Source organism: Lichenostomus cassidix, chromosome 6 (assembly GCF_008360975.1).
Source record: "Lichenostomus cassidix isolate B80296 chromosome 6, HeHo_3.0, whole genome shotgun sequence".
NCBI lineage: Eukaryota > Metazoa > Chordata > Aves > Passeriformes > Meliphagidae > Lichenostomus > Lichenostomus cassidix.
In genome coordinates this window covers 21,268,661-21,291,345 of record NC_139487.1, presented here as the reverse complement: position 1 = coordinate 21,291,345, position 22,685 = coordinate 21,268,661, and the positions used below count along the sequence as shown (strand labels likewise).

General features: G+C 39.7%; 1 long non-coding RNA gene across 1 annotated transcript in view; it reads right to left on the bottom strand.

The window, feature by feature from the left end:
* The window catches only part of LOC146435464 (uncharacterized), a 111,925-nt gene extending 104,967 nt beyond the window's left edge, over positions 1 to 6,958 (bottom strand). Inside the window, exon 1 of the long non-coding RNA XR_014853240.1 lies at positions 6,780 to 6,958. This is a non-coding gene — a long non-coding RNA (uncharacterized LOC146435464). The remainder of the gene's footprint in view (positions 1 to 6,779) is intronic.
* Between the last annotated feature and the right edge of the window lie 15,727 nt (positions 6,959 to 22,685).

The following is a 22,685-nucleotide window of genomic DNA, read 5'->3' as shown; positions in this document are numbered from 1 at the left end:
AGCAAACTCAGGGATTTTCTCATTGTCAGATAGCTTTATCCTATTTTTAATACAAAAGAAACAAAGTAGTTTAATAAAAGCAACATAAAATTTACTACCCTATTATAACTGTACTGGTTCAAATGATCTCCACCCTTGTCCTTATCTTGCTCTGATTACTTCTCCCTCCCTTCCAAAGTGCATGTGCTAATGTGGCAACCTATGCTGAAAATCAGAAATCATGATTACTTTGCTCTGTAATCTGATTGCCTGTATAGTTAGACACCTGCCTTCCTGGCAAATTTCTTTATGGTAACAGGGTAGGAGCAGGTTGGCCCTCTAAGTGCCAGATACGGTCAAAACAGCTTCAATCTAAGCTCAGTGTGAACACTACTGTTATCCAACAGCTCATATTCTCCTCTCTCTCCATCCCAAAACTACTATCACTGTTTTTACAGAAAAGGATTTTGTGTTTAGTTCACTGACTTCAAAATATGGTGAAACATAACGCAAAATTTACAAGACAATCCATTCAGTAAGTGGAAAAACAGAAAAGTAACTAAGACAATTAATCTGGACTCAATGCTTTGAGAAAAAAAAAGGGGGGGGGCATAAGTGCAGCCTTGGTGAAACAACAGGTTCTGCAAATTTGCTTAATTTTCTCTCATTTCCAAAATATTTGAAAAGGACTGAAATCATTAACTTCTGGTAATTTAAAAAACTATTTCTGAAAAAAATTCAAAAGGAGCTTGTTCAGAAGCATTTTTCAAGTAAGGAAAAAGCTTATTAAGCACAGGTAAATACTAAGCAGCACATTGTACTTGACTGAAACTGAAATTTTTTCAGTTTTCTGACATCTGAAAAGTTTGCATCTTGGAACTGCCAGACAACTTAAAGATCAGCTACTTTTACACAGTGAATGTAGCTTTGGAGCCTGGGAATACATTGATTAGACGTGTTGATGAATACAGCCAAACAATAGAATATTTCTGAAAAATATCAGTGCACTACAAATGACAAGTCATGGTTTCTCCAAAAGCTGTGCAGTTTTCCTGATGAGTCAGCAAAGTAGCAATGGTGGACTCAAGGATCTTAAAGGTATTTTCCAACCTAAATCATTCTAAGATTACAGGACTTTACGCTTTAATTCAATATAAACGATCCAGGTTTATTTCTGCAAGATAGTCCAGTTCTGTGCAGCTATCAATAATCACTGTAAAGCATCTCAGCTACCATTGAAACAGCAGACATGACACTGGTTTGCTAATGCAGGTTCTTGCTTAACTGTTAAAAAAAAATAATAATTTTTTTTTTTTTTATGAGCTCAATTAGCCTTAAAGGTAATAGGTGCTAGTAAGGCATGCAGACTACCCTGGTGGCTCTGTAAGGTAAAAAGTCATTCTTTCCCCACAGGTGCAGAGACATTCAGTAAAAACTACCAGCCTCCCACTGGAAAAGCAATGCTGCCTGGGCTTCAGTAAATGGGCTTCATCACACAGTTGTCTAAGAACTGTAGAATGAACCAGTTGTATCCCCCATAAAGGAAATATTTGCTAGCTCAGAATGCAAGATGCTTGACAATGCATTGTTGATATCCAAGGTGTATTGTTGCTTCTTTTTAAAGCTGCATCCCATGCCGGGCTCTAAATCCTCCCACGTGAATTTCTAGACCAAACTGGGGAGCTAAATTATGTGGTACTGTTTTTCTCTGCCTGCACAGTCAACGGATGAAGACATGTGGGCGGAATTACCCTCTGGAGGTGCATATCACTTTCCAGCATCAATGGAGGAGCCTTGGGTGATTAGGTACTAACTTAGGTGCCACAGTTTTATGCTTGAAGTCAGGTGGCTCAAATCCAGGAGCAACTGTGCTTCTCCTTCTGTCCTAAATTGGTGCATGCTGTTGCTACGCATTGCAAAACAAACAGCAAATAGTAGTAGTTTTTGTGGAAGTGATAACAGCTAGTATTAAAGTTAGTGCTTTGGATCTAAACCTAGAATACTATTATTATTACAGGAATCCAGCCTGTTTCATATGTCCTTTAACTTCCCTCCTTCAACTATGCACTGCTGCGTAACTGAACATACTGTGTAAGATTATTTCCAATTTTCATGGAAGCTTCACCCAGAGCTAGCCACTACTGGAAGCAGGACAGCAAATTTTCAAGGCCAACTTGGTGCTCTGGTACAGTAAATCAGTTGTTCCTACAGCAAGTAGCATACAGATTTTTTTTTCAATGCATAATACAAGGAAAGGATGACTCAAGCTGAGTTTCACAGGTGAAGTTCAGATGAGTTCAGATCTATTCAAGCCCTCTCAATGTTTCCATATGCTTGACTCAAGTCCAAACATTTAATCGTCAGCTCCAAACAAAAACTTCCAATGAAGAAGCAGAAGAGGGAATTGTGAACTCTGCTTTCCAGCACTAAGGACTTGAGCACTTTTTTTTTATAATCTGTCATTTGTACTTTTTCATACTAAAGGTGACAGTCTAATTCACATATGACCAACACCCATAAATCATGTTGGGGGGAGGAAATATTCATAAATCCATATCAAACAGAACCCAAATTATGACAAATGACATGGCAGTCATAAAATTGCACAAGCACAACTCACCAAGTCATTAATTTCATGGCCGTGGAAAATAAACAGACACATTTTTTTCGCAGCCCTAATAAATTTTAAAAAACTCAAAGAATGGTCCATCTGCTTCGAATAATTTTTAATTTCCTATTCTGTCTCGTTCCCATTAGCTATTCCACTGAGATATTTGCTAAATTCTTTCATTTGCCTCCTCCCATCTGTATTCAATTACTCTATTCCCAAATAGAGTTAGTTTTTCTTTCTCCTAAGTGCAGTACAAAATATCCCCACCTGTACCTTAAAGCAAATGTTATGTGTGTTTTATTATCTGTTAGACTCTATGAGTCATTCTAACTCGATTGCCTGTGCTGAAAGACTTGGAGGGCAATCTGATTTTGATGTTTTCTGGCTTTGGTGAAAAACACCTGCCTGATTCTCATAGCTAATCTATTAACTTGGTAAATGCCTCAACAGATGTTCTAGAATCAGCTAGGGATCAGGGTTTGTCCTCGTGACAGCGTCCGCTTGTAAGCTTGAAATATTTAAATGTTCAGAGATCAGAGGGCAATGATGTGTTTTGGGTACAAGCTTTCACTAAATCATATTTTTTCAGTCAGTCCCTGGAGTGCATTCCACATACAATAAGTGGCTGGAGCATTCTGACTGAGCCGGCCAACAATACAGGCCTCCTTGAACTTTGAAGGGACATGAATTTAGAGGCAGCATTGGCTTCTTTTATTGAAAAATGGAACAAATTTTAGACTGTGCCAAAGCTGTTCCCTTTTAAGCTACTCTTTTAAGGAACTCTTTTTCCAGTTCCTTTACTTTCTTCCTAATGAAACCCATTAAGAAAGTATTAAGGCTTGGCTTTGAGACCTGCCTTTCCAAGGATAACTTAATGTCTCCAAGGAACCTGTTCTAAGCTGTCATCCTCTGTTTGGGTCAGCACTGCCCTCCATGATTCACTTACAGTGTGCCTGATCCTGCACATTTAACACTGATTGTAATCCATGGTTGCTCCACTGACTCTAAGCCATTCCACTGTATAACAGCCCCCAAGGCTCACACACTGGCTGGGATCACCAAAGCAGAGCAATCCCTTGAGAATGCTTTAGTCCTCACACAGGAAGGGTGGGATAGATGCATGACATCAGTGTCAAGCCCACATGAACTCCCATTTTGCAGGTTAAGGCACTTTTCTGTCAAGCTAGCACCACCAGAAAAAAACACAAATGAGAAAAAAAGGCTCTACACTGGAAACCTCAAGACCTCTGCCGGCTCCTCTGTTATAAGAAATGGCCTCTTGACAATCAAAGCTGGACCTGAGAGCCTAAAAACGTTTATTACTTTTATGAGCTTTTATATTACTGTACTTCTTGTAAGAAAAGCTAAGGATTGTGATAAAATGTCTAAATGTTTCAAACTAAAATGGCTGCAAGCTTCACTGCAAAAATTTTCTCAATGACATCACATAAAAGCAGAACAAATAGAAAACAGGAGACCTTCCTGAGCTTCACTCATCACTTGACTCTGGTCACTTCACTTACCCTTTGTTTACTTCCACTTCTTCATTTGCTAAATGGGTTTCATTTATGCAAACTTACTTTGTTGTTTTAAAGCTTAATTAGTTAATGTTTGTAAAGTGTTTTGAGATCAATACAGCAGTACTACCAATGTATTCAAAATCTCATCTCTGCTGCTTTTTGCTCTTGGAGGCTTGACAAAAAAGATTTCACTGTTCCACATCTTCAACAATGCTCAGAAGCAGCTCTCTTGTTAGAGCTCTCATATGAGTGATCAGCAGATGGAGTTGGAGGAGTGAGAAGGGAAATGACTGATTCTTACTCTTATTGCTGTTACACAGGCTGTTTTCTAGAAAACAGAAAATATAAAGGGAGGCTTGATAACAAATACTTAATCATTTAAAGGAAGACACTGAAAGTACAGAGAACTGTTTATGTGTATTCTGAAACTACTGCATTTTTCAAAAGCACCCTTTTGGGAAAGCCATCACATTGGCCTCCAAGCTTGACAAGAGCTGAGGAAAGGTGCAAAATGTGAGATGGAGAAGAAAGAAGAAAGATTCACTAGAAACCATATTTCCATCTGAGGATGTAGGGGGGAAAAAGCTTCATTGAGGAGGAAAAAGAGATTTTTTTGTCTGTAATCAAATGTGAATTTGCTATTCTTAACTTACCTTCTAGAAATAGTTTCTGCCTTCAGTTTTCAGAGTGTACCTCTGCTAAAATAAAATTTACTCCTCCCCTGTCACTGAGAGATTAGAAAAATTGAACTGATCACTGGAAACAGTAACAAAGTTTGATTTTAAAGTATAATCCCTGCAATATTTTCTTTATAGATTAGGCAGAGTTGGGAGAGACACATCAGGATCACTGAGTCCAAGTCCTGGCCCTGCACAGGACACCCCAAGAATTACACCAGGTACCTGAAAGCATTGTCCAAACACTTCTTGATCTCTGTCAGGCTGGTGCTGTGACCACATCCCTGGGGAGCCTGTTCCAGCCTGACCACCCTTTGGGTGAAGACCCTTTTCCTAGTACACAACCTTAGCCTCCCCTGGCTCAGCTTCAGGCCATTTCCTCAAGTCCTGTCACTGTCACCAGAGAGAAGAGATCAGTGTCTGCCCCTCCTCTTCCCCTGATGAAGAAGTTATAACTGCAATGAGGTTTCCCCTCAGTCTCCTCTTCTCCAGGCTGAACAAACCAAGTGACCTCAGCCACTCCTCATTCGGCTCCACCTCCAGAGACTCCACCATCCTTGTGGCCCGCCCTTGGACACTCTCTAACAGATCAATGTCTTTTTTTATTGTAGTGCCTCCAGGACTCAAGGTGAGGCCACATCAGTGCAGAGCAGAGCAGGACAACCACCCCTTTTGACCAGCTGGGAATGCCGTGCTTATGCACCCTAGATATGTTATACTCACGCTTCACTTCTTATTTTTTTGACATTTTAGAATGCCAGAGGTAGATGTGGTATGATCAGTGCAGGTGGCAAATATAGGCTTTTTCTTATGATCTCAGCAACCTAGAGGTGATCTCCTGATTGAAGCAAAGTTGCATACCTACACTTCTCTTTTGCAAAGGTTAAGACTATGGTTTGGGATCTTCTCTAATCTACAATTTAAAACCTTTTTTTTTGTATTCTACACATCTTCAGTACCAAGTTAAAAAGAAAGTTACCTTCCAGATTAACACAAGAAAAAGAATATATTTTTCATATCATATTCATGCAGCTCCATTGATACAAATTTTATTGCATTTCTAGACCCTTTGGAATGAAACACACACACAAGTTGTAATCCAAGAATAATTCAGTATGGTGTTGTTATAGCTGTTCACAGCAGAGGGTGCTAAGATTAAAGAGTTAACATTTGGGGCAAAAGGAGCAAATTTGCAGCAAGCAGAGACAGATATTTGTTTATTAGCGGAGCAATAAAGACATTGGTTGACTCTTCATGAATGATACCTCTGCTGTTTGGGGTTTTTTTTACCTGAAATTTGGGTTTTTCATAAGATAGGAGAGACAACCTCCAGAGCAGAAAAATGATGTGTGGTTTCTTGCATTAATAATTTTACTCAGAAATTGAATTTAACTTACACACTAATAAAAACAAATCAGATCAAACGAACAAGCAGACTGTTCTCCTATACTTTGCCTCTTTTTTCCCCAGAAGTCTTTAACTGGTCTCAGGAAGATACATTTATCTCATGCCAAAAACAGCCCTAAGTAAGTAAAAGGGGGAAATGCAGAAATACTTCTGCCAGTAAAACTGGCTGTTACTGCAATGAAAATGAGCTATCTGACTGATAGCTTAGCTTCTATTGTGTTTCAGTGAAAACACATCCTTGAATTTGGAGCTGTGTAATGACATTATTACATAAAACTTGTTATTTGAAAATAGACAAACAGCTCCAAAAATATCCTGCTACCAGACGCATGTTTGGCTTCATCTATTCAGAGATGACTGAACATGTCATTAAGTCCCCCCTCCTTATAGCTACCAACCCATCGGTATTAACAGACTGTTAAACTTGCTTGTGGGGCAGAGTAAAGCAAAAAGAAGAGAAGAAACAAAAGCTCTGAAGTATATGCCCAAGGGCTTGGAAAAAATCACAGGTTTGAGGAGGGATTACCAAGGCTTTGGCTAGTGAGTCATACTGAACTCAGAACAGGAACAAGTGAAAATTTTTACCCTTTGATGCAGTGTCCTCTATCAGTAGCTGTCCATCTTCACCACACAAGGGAAGCCTCCAGGATTCTCTTCTCCTTCACTCACTGACACACCAGGCTTCTCCCCCATTAAGCCCAGGAGCGGCAATTGGGGTTCTCGTTCTGAAACACCTTGGAAGCTCTCATCCTCCGCATCTGCTCTCTGACCTACAAAACCAAAATGACCGAAATGACCAAAAAAACAAAACAAAAAAGACCCCAAACCAACAGAAAACAAACCAAAAACCATACCACCACCCCCCCCGCCCCCCAACTTTACAGAAATCAGCAATCCAGGGTGGTTTTCTGCTTTCTAGTTTTGACATCAGAGGAAGTACTGCTTTATACCAGAATGGCAAGTCACACTTGGGGACAGAACAGATGGTCAACCGTTCTGCTTGAAAGCATAGAATAGTCATGCTGCAGAAAGGTATGAGGGAGAAAAGAAGGCTAAAAGACAGCCTTGCAGAGAAAGCCCACATACACTGTACCTGGAAACTTATTGGGAATCCAGGCTTTGACCATCAAAGCAACTGAAGCAGCTCCCCACAGACACCTACTTGTTTCAGCAAAAGTTAGGAGGCTGAACAGGCATTGAGGTGAACAGCATTTTAAGGGATCTGGACTTCATAATTCTGGTATAACCTGAGACCTTTGTGCCTAAAGTCCCACTCTCCCATCTTGTGGCAAGATAATAGGAATCTGGTTGCCGATGATAAGCCAAAAAGAAAAACACAGTAATACTAATTAGAGCATATGCACAAGTCCTCATGGCAGAACTCCTGTTATGATAGGCATCACAATACCAAAGTTCATTTAGCCACCATTCAATTACATGTTTTTTTTCTTTCCCCTCCAAGTCACCACTCTCACTAGGCATGACTACTCACTGAAGAGTGAAGACAAGTAGTAAATAAAATGCAATGAAAGCTGTTTTACATCTCTTTTCATCCCCTCTATGCAGCTCCCTCAACCTTAAAATTTAGAGGAATAAAGACCAGGTTTTCTATGGAGACAATGAAAAGTATATGCATTGAATGTCAATTCTACAGGAAAGAAAAGAAGACACTGAAAGAAAGAAACCCATAAAAGGAAATGCACCACATTCTTCCACCCTCTACCCCAACAAATCCAATTAAACTTGCCAAGACACACACACATGCCGTCAATCATTCCAGATCCTATCCACCCTATCAATATTTCAGCAGCATTTCACTCTGCTACTTTCCAGGACTATGCACACTCCACACAGCATGCACTCATTGTTCCCCATGCTCCTTCTTTGCCCCTCGTAATCAGTCACAACATGTCACATTCATTCCTTTCCTGTACCTTATGCTACACCAAACTAGCTGGTTAGCTGGCACAGCAGAGCTTCTTTGTGCTCCATTGATGCTTTGGGGCTTGGCTGGTTTGGGGCAGGGGGGAGAGAATGTTGTTTGTGGTTTGTTGGTTTAGTTTTTTTAAAGGCTCAAAGGTAGGATGCAAAATATGGCTTTTAATAGACAAAAGAACACCAATACAGAGGAATTGTGTTCATGCTTATAAAACAATTTTGCTTATTGTGAAATACTGCTATACTATTGTAATGGTCTCATTTTAATGAGCACAAGGACAGTAGACTCAAAATTTCTGGCAACAAGAAAAGCTCTCCAGAGACCTTACATACCTGACATGGGCATTCTCAAAGCCTGCAGAGACACAACACCATTATCAAAATAACTTCTGTAATTTGGAGTTTTGTTCTTATGCAAGTTGTTCTGGCTCAGAACTGAACTCAATCTCAGGGAGACGCATGATGGCTTTTTCATTCTGTCTCTTTCATGCACTCTCAGGGCTGCCCTTGAGCATGGACATATGCAGTAACTCATTTTCAAAAATAAGGATTATTTTGGGTCCACTAGAAAGATCACAGTCATATCTTGTGCCGGTATAATAACAGGTCAATCGACTTTCTCTTGGAATTCTCACTTGATATCACCACGAGAAACATGGAAACATAACGTGATGGAGGATTTCACCAACTGCTGGGCTGTTTTTACTGACATTACAGGCTGAGACCTAAAGTGGCTCCAAAAGAATGGCTGGGCTTTCAGACAGGCAGTAGCTATTCCAGCAGAGCAATCTGTCTATAAAAATTTTACCCTTTTCCAGCGTTGCCATGTCCTGAACTGCTCCAGCACTGAGAGGATTCCAAGCTTGAAGGTGTGTTCCTGCTGCGAGTTCCTATTCCTTCCCTAGGACATTTTTCTTCATTTTCTGAAAATCCTAAAGAGCTAATATTGCAGCCTCATGTCCATATAAGATGGCTGAAGCACACGAATTAAATGGCACAAAAATACACTGGTGACCACTGTACATGCTGGCACAGCCACCAGACTGTAGAGACCAGTTGTGCAACTTGATATATTTCACTCTGAATGATCAGTCTGTATTCCTCAAATCCAAACAGAAATGGGCAAAGGTTAATTTTTTTTTTCTTTTGCAAAGAGGATTTTTAGTTTTCTGGAATCCCAGCCTTCCACCTGCTGAGCTCTAATTTCTGGATCTGAAAATGCTCTTTAAAGTCCCACCTTCTGTTTTTAAATACACTCCTAAAAATTGTCTCTCTGAATAACCAACCTACCCCCCACTGAAATTTCAATCTGTCACTGCACAAAACATGAATTCTAAGATTATAAAGCTTCTCATGTTATCAGTAAAAAAATTCAGAGATAACACACGGCGTTTCACTGCAACTTTTACACAGAATGAACTTAAATGTTAACTTTGCAGCTTCCATTTCATTTCAACATTAGGGAATGCTGAGTTGCCAATAGCAGGAGAGAGTTCATCTGGACAGCATAACTTCATCTCCCATCCTGGAGAGAACTGACAAGTGTGTTCCCTTGGAGGATCTTGTTCTGCTTCCTCATGCTGAGGCACAGCACGCAGTCCTCTGGGGCCCACGGGAAAACCCGTTTGATCATGCCTCGAAAGTGCAGGCAAGGCCAGCTGCATGTAGAGCGCTATGGTTTCCTCCAATACCCTGCTAATCTTTTGAGAGTGGGCTGAGATTAATAGGACCTACGTAAAAAGAGACTTGTTATTCAGATAGTTCACTGCCTTTTTTCAGCAGTCTTGCTGGAGATCTACGCATTGGAGAACTCCAACCAGTCATCTAGAAGGGAGTTTCAGAGATCCTTTGAAGCAATACTTCCCAAAAGCATGAAAGGAGCTGTGTAAACTTGGATCCAGGATAAAAAAAGTAAAAACCTCACTCTGCACAGTTACAGCTTTAATATAGTCCTCAAAGTTTTGAAAATAGACATTGCTGAAGGTGCTGTCCAGAAACTGCTTCTTCCGTGACCCTCTTAGTGTTTTCCCCTTTTTAAGTCTAAGAAACTTTCTTGCACAAGGCAGAAATCCAAACTTTGAGGTGACAGAAGAAGAAAAGGGAAAAAAGAAGAAACCTGGTGATCATTGCTCCCCTGGGAAATTATCTATCCTGTAAATAATTAGTGTTTACTCACATTTTTATCTGCCAAACACAAACACTGCTTGCTGCAAATAGCTCAGTTAGGAAGAACCAAAGCTAAAAGGAACTTCTTAACAAGTCACTAATCAGAATTGACTGTACAGCACCTGGAGAATATTGACTGCAATGTGACCTGTTTCCTATATTTGGTGAGCAATATGTGATTTCCACATAGATTGGAAAATGACTTTATGATTGAAAAGAAGTCACAGTGGTGCAGGCATGCAGTCTGAGTGCCAACTACTTATCTCTGGTAACATGAACTCAGCTGACTTGGGGATTGCCTGGAGGCCTCCAGGGCACTAGCAAACACGGCATCAAATGACTCCAGCACAGCCTTTTCGGAGAATTGTTTGACTTGGAAGGATGCTGTGAGTCACCCTGTAGATGGTTTTATGTGCAGTGTTTGTGGGAAGCCAGTGCAAAAAAAGAGCTGTGGAGCGTTCAAGAATGTAGCTGGCAAGGTGATGACATGTGATTCTAATAAGGAAATTACAGTTTTTCTCAGCCCTGGTTTTGGTAAGGGGTCACTTGCTGCAATGTGTGGAATTTCTTTAGAGTGCTGCATCTTGCACCCTGTTCTTGGGAACACAGTGGGCAAAGCTCCCAGGGTATGATTGATCAAAATAGCTACCACATGTTTATCTGTGTATTTATCTGATGGTAGAAACCATGTGTACACATGCAGCAATTCTGACCTTAATTTACAACCAGGTCACCTGTTTTCTACTGCGCTAGTGATGTTATGAGGTAAAAATCACAGCTGAAAGGCTCCCTCTGTTTATGCTGGAAGGGAAAATGAGTACTGAAGTACTCAGCAGGCCAGATATGTCCTTAAAGGACTCTTGCATTCTAATATTTATTATAATGCCTGTTTGTGGAACGTGGAGAGAGTAAGGCAACGAAAATAAGTGCCTAAAGCCAGAACTCTCAACAGGGAGCAAATTAAGCTGGCCAACAGGAAGTTCAGAGGAGCCTCTATCTTCTGACTTCCCATGCCTCTTTGCAATTTCAAAATATATCTTCCCAGACCCTGACCTTGGTAACTTGCATTTAACACTTACAGCCTTGAATATATGAGGCTTGGAACTACAATCTCACTTTTCAGAAATGAGGAAGAAAAGACCACAGCTCTTAGCCGCAACACACCCTAGAAGAGTATGTGCTCTGTTTTAATCCATCAGTCTGGGTTTTAGGTCCCATACATGGAACCTGTCTTCTGAGAGAGCCTGTTGGTGATAGCCCAGTGAATATGCACTTGAGCACTTAATCTGTGAGTCTAGGTGGGTTTAGATTAAAGCAAAGTCTGGAACAGGTCAGCCATCTCAGTACCTAGCAACATTTTTGGTCATTTGACAACATTAACATCAATTGATTTTATGTGTCTTCAGTACTGGGTGACAGCCAAATGCATTTTTGATAATCTAAACAGTTTGTCACTTGGATGACTTGGTGGAATAGTCTTTTCCTCCTGTCATTTCATCTTCCCCAAAGAGCCTCAGAAGCTACCATCTATGTCTCTACTGCTTCTTTGAACACTTCCCTTTAAACCAATCTGCCACTAGCAATGTTGTTTGGAAGCTTTGATTCTCAACTGGCTTCACTTCTAGGTAGATATTTGATGTGTTCCTCAGTCAAAAAAGGGATAGATCCTCCCACAGATTTATTCTGATTGTTCTACCTGCTCCATCACACCACTGAATACCTGAAACTGCATCCTCACTTGTACAATTTGTAACAGTCAGAATATGAGCAACGCCTGCATGTTTTACAGGGAAGCAGCTAACCTCCCCTTACTGCTAATGGACTTTGAGTGAATGGGACAATGTATTCCTTACCCAATTATTCAATCAAATTGAAAATTATTGCTAACACAGCACCTGGACAAGCTGCCGTTTATCAAATGAACAAAACCCCACAGTGAATGAACCATTCTCTCCCTTCCTTCCATTTTCTGACACTGTTGTTACATATTAGGTGCAGTTAGCAGAATGTGTTTCCTGGTAAATCATGATCTAGGATTCACATTTGAAGAAGATAATAAATTCAGACTTGAACCTAACTCTGTATTTTCCCTGCAGGAGTGTATGTGGACATGGAACAGGATTGAAATTGTTCATTCAAAAGATGGCAGCCAGATGCAGTCTGTGCCTGACCTTTGCATTAAGCGTGTATTCAGATCAAAAGTGTAGTTTCAGAGCTGTCTTTGGCTGGCTCCCTTCCACAGGTCAACTGATTTTTCAAGAAGGCGTGCTGGAAAATATTAATTTAAATTTTTTTTTAATTAGTTTTTAAATAAATTCAAGTTAAAATGTGTCACTACTATCATGTTATAAAAGATATCTAGAGAAAAGGCCTCCAACTGAGGGACATATCCAACAGCCAAGAGGCTGATTTGACTAGTACCAGTCTCTAGCACAATGTTTTCTGTCAGATTCACAATTTAATAGTTTGTTTTACTTAAAACACACAACCCTCCCAGCCACCCCACAGCAATCCAAACTGAATTATTTGGAAAGAGCTAGGCTGGGGTGACACCCGCATCTTTAATGTATCATCTATATGTAGCATATAAAAATACATATTTCTTAGAGACACATTTTATGTTATGCTGTTATTTGAGTGCACACACAGTTTCCCGTGGCAAAAGATGGTAAAGTAAGACCCAGTAAAGGAATCAACACAAACTGGGAAACAGAGATAAACAGAGACTCACCAAGCAACTCAATGCAACAGTAAAGCAGCCAACAGCCCTGAAGTCACTTCTTCATGCTAAATTCATCCCAAGCATTCAGAACATTTGTTCCAATCTTTTCATGCAGACCCCCTGTAGTACTGCAGCAATATTCTTTCATTAGCAAGACAAACAAGTCCATATTATGGGAAAATCTATAATCTCCTAATTCCTCCCCAAAATGTCTACTGACAAGGATAAGGCTGTTGAACTCTGAAAGACCTCTGAAAGTTCCTTGCAAAAGGTTATGGGATTGCCCTTGATGGAAAGGAGGAGAACAGATGTTATTTACTTGTCCTAAGAACAAGCTCTCACAGATGAGATTTGAAGGCCAACAGGCTAATGGCCCTTGAACAGCCCTCATTTCAGATTTAGGTGCCGTTTACATGCCAACAGAGGCTAGGGGCCAAATCAGGCAGCATAGCTGAGACTGGGCACACAAACCCAGCATCCACACAGACAGTGAGAACTGCTGTCAGTGCTATAAATGGAGGCTCTGCTCCAGTAGCTCTGATCCATGAGTTGTGTCTGGCACAAATGGGGAAGGGACTTCGGCTGTGCTGTCACAAACTCTTTGGGGGATGCAGAGACTTTTCTACAAGCAAGTAGAGAATTAAGTTCAACTCTGTACTTGTTCAGGTCGCACCTAGACAATCAACAGGCTTCTTTATAGATTGATTTAACTGAACTTTTCTTCTTCCCCTAAACAATTCACCTTCTTGGCCATAAAATATCAATTTAAAAAAGGTTTAAAAAAATCATGATATTAAGAAAAAAACCTTGGGGTCCATCTGCATTTTACACATCAGACAACTCCAAATCCACAGCGTCTAGATACCAAACCAGCTTGGTAGTAGTCATTTGTTTCATCAGTTATGCAAAGTTGTTCAGGCCGTCAGGTGCTGGGATTTATCACAGAGGAAAAAGTTGAAGTCTCTTCTGAATTAAAAAAAAAAACCAAATCTCATTTTCTAAAATAGTATCACATTCCCAGGCTGTAACAATTGCAGTTTTTACTGTTGAGTTAACCAGCCTTTCAGATTTATAATTTATTATAACAGCAGCATGGAAAGCCAAGCTGTGTGTGAAACAGAGTAAAATTTAGATCTGAAACAAAGGGTGGCCCACAGAACAGAAGGTCAGCTGAAACACACACTGGATACCTATGGAGAGGTAGAGCAATCTTTTGATCAAGAAAAAGGCACAAGACTCAGGGGAGATGGGCTCCAATTCCAGTGCATTTCCTACAGGACACTGAAAAAGTGATCGCCCTCCTTTCTGTCTTTATTTCCCTAATGTTACAGGTTAGCTTGGGAAGACAGTAAGATCCTGAAATGACAGTCAGTATTTGAAGAGCAAGATACTGTTTTTTTAACAGTTGCAGATGAGCCCAACTCCAGATGCTTCTCACACACAAACTCACACACAGAGCTTTGTTTCAAAAGTGAGATATTTTAAACATAATCATCATAGACCAAGAATGTTAATTAAACCTACTGAAGACAATGACACTTTTCCTGAGTTAAAACATGCAGAGTCTGGCCCTGTCTCTGGACACAGTGAGTAGTGATAGTTAACACTTTGTGCACTTTATGTAACCAGAAATATTTTAGCTGATAGTTACAAATTCCAAATGAAGCTACAAATTTCAGGTATTAAATGTGATTTTTACAACTTCTTGTGATATTTAGATGCTTATATTTGGTTTATGATTTTCTTCTTATGATTTAAATAGGAATCCCTTTACAAAGCATGGCCTGAGAGAAATCTGTCTTAGTGCTATTTTTTTAAACTTTCCTGAGATAAATAAATGATCAGTTTACCATCTCAGAAGCACATCTGTGTAATTTTTTGAGTAAGGGTATTCCCCAGCAGTGAAAATTTGGCTTAATAATTCAGTTTTAGGCAACTAAAATCACTTTTCCACAGTTTCCTAGCAAAGAGGTAGAAGGGAAGGGAAGGGTATTCAAATTCCAAATCCCTGCCAGACCACAACATACAATTTGTTTTTCTGTTCTGAAGGCCTATTTATTAATTAGGACTGTTCCTGATTTGCAAGGGAAATCAGTGCCTGAGAAAGTCACAACCTTCACACTTAAGTACCTCAGTCTCAAGGCATCCAGAATGCTCCAAAACAGAGGACACCAAAGATGCCCATCACATTTCCTAAATACTTTGATCGTATATTAATAGAGATTGTGGACCATATGACATCACACTTTTCTTGGTTAGGGACCAATGGTTGCAATTTTGTTTTTAAAAATGTGTTTTTACTTCCCAGCCAAGAGCAAGGAGAATACATGAAGCCTTTGAAACAACACAAAATGGCGTGGGGATCGGGTATATTTCACATTATTTGTTGTTTTTATAAGAACAAACCATACACACATCCATCCTGGGACAAAAGCAGATTCAAACAGTGTTTGGGCAATATTCTCTTCCAGAAGTCTCTGCAGACATACACAATGCTCAGTTCTTGGAATGTGGTTATATCCTTACAGTAGTCTTCAACAAACCACTGAACAAAGGATTTGTCAACTCCTTTAGGACTTCAACATAATGTAAAGTGACATTGTTTTTCAACTTTAGATAAGAATGTACTGACACATTCATAAAATTTTCAAACCACAGAAAAAAAAATCCATCAAGGCAAAAACACGTGCCACAAACATGCCTTTCTATTGTATGGATACCATCTTTGTGACATATGGGTAACATGGATAGGTCTGACTATTAGTTTGAAAACGAACTCAAAATGCAATGGGTGCTATAAAAGGAAAAATCAAAATTTCAACAGCAACATTAACTCTTGACTGTGACATGTCCTGTGTCATTTTAGCCAGACAACAGAGAAGAGAAATTCCATCTGAACAATTTTTTGTAGGAGAAGGAACTTCAACATTCTCCAAATTATGAAAAAGTTACATTTCTCATCCTTAACTCTGCTTTATAAAGATAGGAATGGAGAAAGGTAAGGGTGCTGCCAGAAGACACTGAAAGGGTTAGTTGTTTTGAACATGGTGTGTGTTATGTGGTCAGATGCTACCTATTCATCCCCAGCATGAATTACATTACCAAGTTTGTGATCTAAACACATGTAGTTGCTAAGCAATATCCAGTCACAAGGTCTCCTGTAATCCATACCATTTGCTATTTTACTAGAGATGTGCAATGGTCAGTTTGCTAAAATGACACCTATGGTCCCACACTGGGCAATAAAACTCATTTACCAGTAGGGCTGGTGAGTCTTGTAAAATAAATTGTTAGAATCCTTCCTCCATAAATAAAGTTCGTATCTTCTGTCTATAACAGGTCTGAATATCTTCTCCTTGGCATAAGTCCACCCAGCACTGATGGCATGCACCTGGGGTTTTCATTATACATGACAGTTTTTCATGCTGTAAAGAACATTATTTTTGAAGGAGGAGGGAAGGAGACAAAGCTGATCTTCCTTCTTGCAAAGAGAAGTTTGAAACGTTAATCAATCTACTAGGGCTCAGCAGACCATGCAGAGAGGCTCCTTGTGTATGTATAAGTTCTTGGATTTAAGCAATCAGTCCTGTTTAACGTAAACCATACTGAGGCTAAGATTCCTCCCCCTCATCTTAATTATTCTTAATTGCTGTTGCAACAATACAATTCAAGTAGAACTCTTGCTACCTGTGCCCTAAGCAGTTCTTGGAAACCAAGTGGTTTTCTATCACGTGATTTGAAGATGAAGAAATGCCTGTGATGAAGCTACACATAGTATAAGGACAACCATTGGAAGCTGAAAACATTTCTCTCTTAGGTCCTGGTTCTACAACTAACAGTTAATCACATGATCAGTAAGAGGCTCTATTCACAGAAGAGTCACCCCGTGAGATTAATGCCTGTGCAGGAACCTGAGCTGGCTGAATGTCTCTTTCCAGGACTTAAAAAATTGGGATCGACTGTGAAAGCTAACACCTAAAGACAATCTTACTGTCATTTCTGCAGGTAGTGTGTCAAGTCCTACCCCTAAACATCCAGCCTATGAGCAGTTCAAGTCAATGCAAACTGCAGGTGATCTATCTCTTCTTAACATACTTTCCAAAGAATTAGGTCCAGCCCATGTAATACATAGAGAGGAAGCACACTTTACCAACTTCCTGTTGCTCCTAAAATGAACAAATAACTGTTACAATAAGTGTTTTAAGTGGTATTTCCCAGTCTGAGACTGCAAACTAACAGTGTTAACTTTAATTTCTTTAGGATGTAGTGTGACAAGAGCTGAGAATTTTATAAACACCTTCAGAACATGTTACGGAGTCACTCCTCCTAACCTAAAATGTGAAAACCAAGCATCAGTCAACCTAAAATACTTGTGATATAGCATAGAGCAGGATAATGGGTCTAGCACATATGGTATTGTGAGAAGTGATTTTCTGTGACAGCCAAGTATGACAATGAACAGAAGACAAATGAATTTCCTGCACTACATCCATACGGGTTGCCTGTCCTGCAAAGACTTATATAGAACAAACTGACAATATCACCTGGAATTACCTAATCTGATTGGCATTATATGTGACAGATAAAACATCTGTGCAGAGAAAATAAAATGTACTTATCCATGACTGAGATATTGACCAAAACCAGATCAAACAGTGGGAAACATTCCTCAAAACAATTTTAACAAGTCTTGCAAAGAGGTCTCAAACAATTTATGGTAATGCAGAGACACAGAACTCAGCACACTTTCAGTCCTAAAGACAAGCATGACACAATTAATTTAAATGTTCTAGTTGCGTGATATGTAGAGAAAGGACTGGTGTGTAATTTAAAACTAAAATCATCTGGAAGAGAAATAGGTGAAATAGGAATAATTCAAGAAATATATCTGTCAAGAAAAAGAATCCATTGTTGATCTATCAGAAAGGAAGGTGCTTTAAGCATCATTGTCATATTCTCTTTGTCTGAGAATAAAGTTTCTATCAATGGATTTTAAAATGCTGCTTTAAATCTGGACACAAATTTTTCTCTAGAAAACCAAATGTTATTGATTTCAATACCCAGTGGTTGCAAACAGCAGAAACACAGCAAGTATACACATAGGAGAAAATCTGAATTTTAAGTGAGAGGAGATGCTCAGTGAAATTCCACTGACATATTTATCACTGTTAGTAAAACTTCCCAGACTAAGCCAAAACTCATGGATTTTCCCAAAGTATACAAAGTATCCCCTTCTCTTTAAGAATTTGTCGCCTGTATCATAAAACGGTATTCAAGGTTGTTTCATTTTGGTGACAGAAGAGCAGAAATTTTTAAGTTATGCATACAGACAGGAGACTTAGAGGGAGAGAGAGGACAGAGCAGTGCATGGGGAATGGACTGGATGGAAAGCACTGAGAGTCTAGATGGAAGATTGTGGTGGTAATAAGGGTGACATGGTAGATGATGGGAAGATGCTCCAATTAGAGTGTAAGTGTGACAGCATCAGGGTGATGAGAGGAAAATTGCTTTACCAGAGATGCTTGAAATGAACTGGAAGGGAGAAGCCAGTCAGTCAGAACAATGTTCGTTATACAGGTGTCATAGGCACAAGGACTCAGTTTTTCTAGCTGGATACAGCAGGCACAGCATTCAGGCTGCTTAAAAATGCAACTTCCATAGGTGGTTGCATGGGAAGGCAGGGGCCCACATAGCCACAGATTGCCCAAACTCACTTCAACTGCAAGGCCAGGAATCTGCTGAGGTAACCACAAACCACAGTTCTGCCCATTGGGGTATCATTATAGCTTGGGAGATAGCATGATCACAGTGATACTCGGACACTCCAGTTGTCTCAAAAATCAGGTATGAGTAATTCAATTAGAATTTGCTAACATAAAACTGGCGACTCCCTTCTTGTTAAAAATATAAGAACTAATTATGCCCTCTTCTGACCTTAGGCCACATTCTGAAGCTTTTACTCTTGGTGAGCTATTGCCTTCAGCAGGACTATGAAGTGTAACGCAGCTGTCCTTTAACCAGAACTTCCTTCAGGCAGCAGGCCTCCTTTCATCCAGAAGCATGGTACAGCCCCACAGAAATACAAACCAAACACCTCTAACTATGGATCACTGGTTTCTCATGACATACAGCTGTTCCAGGGGTTCCTCACTGCAATAGGCCACAGGAAATTTTTCAAACGCTCATCACCTTACAGCGTAATGAGAGATTTCCAGCAGGTAACCTTATCTGACAGAACTCCGCATGGTTTTTTGGACTACTTACACTCATTCCCAGAAATAATCCCAGCTAGAGCTGGCAAGAGGCAGCTAAATCAACTTATATACGAGAGTAAACCTAAAACTGCATTGGCTATGCAAAAATTTCCCTGGGATATAGCACTGCTGCTTCAATGCAAGTTTTACATGCCACCTCTAATAAATGGAAGAGGCCAGTCTCTGGAGAGGGCAGTTTAAAAGAAGCGTGTCATAAAGATGCTTAGATTTTCCTCTCTGAAAAAATTAATGTCTCTCCACTGACTACAAGGAGCCTGGGTAGGCCAGGCAACAACACCATAACAGCAGACTGTCTTCCTCAGAGAAACGTATCAGAAAAATCATCATGAACATTTTCCCAGAGAGGGTAGTCTCAGGAGGCAGACCAAAATCTGAACAATAATTATGCTTAACTTTCTCCAATCATTTCCCTGAAACTTCTTAACAGAAAAACTAAGTAGACAAATTAGTTTGTACATTGAACTACTTCTGTAAATAACACGCAGAGAGAGGAGGGAACCTGGCTTAAATTATTAGGAACAATGAAAATTCTTTGGGGGTAAATCTGAAAGGAAAATATATGCTGTGTTCCATTTGGGAGGATCTGTTTCATGTCAAGTATGGCATGAGTTTGCCAGGGCACTGCTTTACTTTTGTAACAAAATACTTCGTGAATATCCTGGTCTCCCCAAAGGCAGACATGAGGAGGAGCTAGGAATCCTTCAGTTCAGAGCTTAACCCATCTGATCAAACCCATACACTTCTCTTCAGCAGGCAAAAAGCACTGTTGCTGTGTTGTCTCAGACCGTGTACATCCACCCTAATCTTCTTCCTGTTTCATCTTTCCCTGTATTTTTAGTCTGGACAGATCATTCTGTTGTACTTGAAGATTCACACACTCTCATGGAACTGTTTTATTTCATCCCTCGCTCAGCAAGCCACGCAACAAAAGCCAGAGAAGAAGAGCGAGCTCTGTGTACTGTCAGTGCTACATACTTCTGACTATTATTTCCGCCTGATGGCTTTGGTTTTATCCAAGGATTATTCAGTTTGGGAATAATAGGAGATTTACATGCTGGCACACAGGTCAAATTACAGTCAGAAAGCACATGTGTTGCAATTTCTTCACCTCCAGTTTATTCCTGGTGACTGTTATTTTAAAGCTTCCCTAACCTGCAATGGCAGAAATTACTGTTTGAATCCTGTTTGCAGATGAATGCTGATGTCCTCCTGGTGTTCCAGCAGGATATTACTTTGATATTGAATGATAAATTGTTTCAAATAATATCAGATTAGCTTTTCTAAAGAGCAATTCTTCAACTAGCTGAATAGATCACTCAAACCTGAACTTACTGAAAATTTTTTTCCAAGTAGCTCTTTCTTAAACCAAGAGTGTTACCATGTTATTTTGAGTTTTATACCATCTCAAGCAAATTAACATCAAATATAATGCCTTCTCTCTGAACACTGGAACGAGTGCAAATGGTTTATCATTATTCATGGTATTTCTAGAGGTTTCATTAATCAATTGGAGATACTAAAAGGGAAATAAACAGACAGCTATGCTGATTTTTGCTCCATTAAAATAAAAGGGAAATAAAAACAATGTGAATTTCACCACATGTTGTGTAACAAAACAAGGAAAGAAATGACAGTTTTGCAGCTTCTGAAGAGTTACAGTGACTGACTGAAATACAGCTGTGAATTCTGGATATAAATAATGAGAAGACGATGCAGGAAAAAGCCACTGCCTTACCGATCGAGTTATTCATTTTTAATGATGGCATACACACAGGCTGGCTAAGGAAGCTTGCTGGCACCTAATTTAATTTTCAAGTTTGTCTAAGTTTTCTAGAACCACAGAGTACTACCCAGATATGAAAGTAGGCAAAGGATTCTCCATCACTTTTGGGTCTTTGTGATTAAGTATCTCCTCAAAAATATTCACAGTCATGCTTTCAAACCTAGAGCCCACAACAAGACTCTGCCTTGGGTTACACAGGGTTTAAAATTAAATTAGTTGAATGATCTTTTCCATCCCCTTAATATGTAGCAACAGATGTCTAGGTGGAGGAGAGAAAATTGATGATAATCCCAAAACAGGGCTCCTAAATGCACTTATCAGAAGCATCAGGATATCAGGCACTCCAGCTCCATCAGCTGCCCACCAGCAGGGAGTAACCCCTCAGCTCACTCAGGATCTTGCCACTTTGCTCTCCCTGAGCAAAGTATTTTGGCCACAGCGTAAAGGTAGGCCTAACTTCTGGAACCCTTCCCTCAGCTCTTAACCCCATATGAGGCTTCCTAGGGATGCAGGATGCAAAGCCAGGAACATCTTTGGAACAGGAGCTTTAAGGCAGAGACCTATTCAGTTACTGTAATAGATCAGATGGCTTTTTTGTTTGCTCGATTTTAACAAAGAGCTCCATCATAAATCTTCACTTCAAACTTGATTGCTTTATAATATATCATACTGTGATGTAACTGGCATCTGCACTTGGCTCTTATTAGGTGATACCATATGGTACAATTAGAAGTGGAGACAGAGAGTGACATTTAAATAAGTTAAACTTCATTCATCTCTGATTAAACCATCCTCATTCCTCTGCATGCATTCAAGATCCTAATTTAACTTCTAAAGAAATTCCCACTCAATTGTGCATATATACTTTGCATTTCTGAAACTCTAGATCACTCAGCTGAATGTCTCTTAGAGTTCCTGTAACTTGTTTATTTGCTTTCTTACTAAGATGGTTTCACAGTCCACCACACGGCCATCCAGATGGGGAAGTTGTGCACAGTTTCCAAAACCTCACATTGCCAAAGCAAGCACAGGCTCTTTTACACATTGCCTGCCTCCCACTGGGAGATTTACACAATTGTATTCAACTTTGCCTGGTGGTACCCACGTTCTAGCTATAGCACAAAATAAATCTGCAGGTTATCAATAAAGGATTTTTAATTGGCAAGACTGTTTTATTTATTCATGGGAAGATAAGTGAGTCTTAGAATACCTTCTTTCCCAGAAGGTTAGGGGGTTGCACACAACTCACAAATCTTTCTTGATAATCCTTCAGTTGAACCAGAAATTATATTACGCTTTTGTTCTTTCATGCCTAAAACTGACCAAGCGGGCAATGATTTATTAAGCTAGAGTCTTGAATCTCCTGCCACACAACCCACTTAGTCACAGTAATGGCTATGAAACAGATCATGCATTCTAAGATAGGCTATAATTTGTGTTAAAGAAACTTGTCTGTTTTAATCACCAAATTTAATTTGCAAAGCCCTGTAAAAGGTTATGAAGTAAAAAGGAACAAAGCAGCTAAACTTTAGGTTGTAATGTTAGGTGTTACATACACAGAGTAGGAGAGGAAAAAATTAATTTGGAATGGACCCAAAAGATAAAAA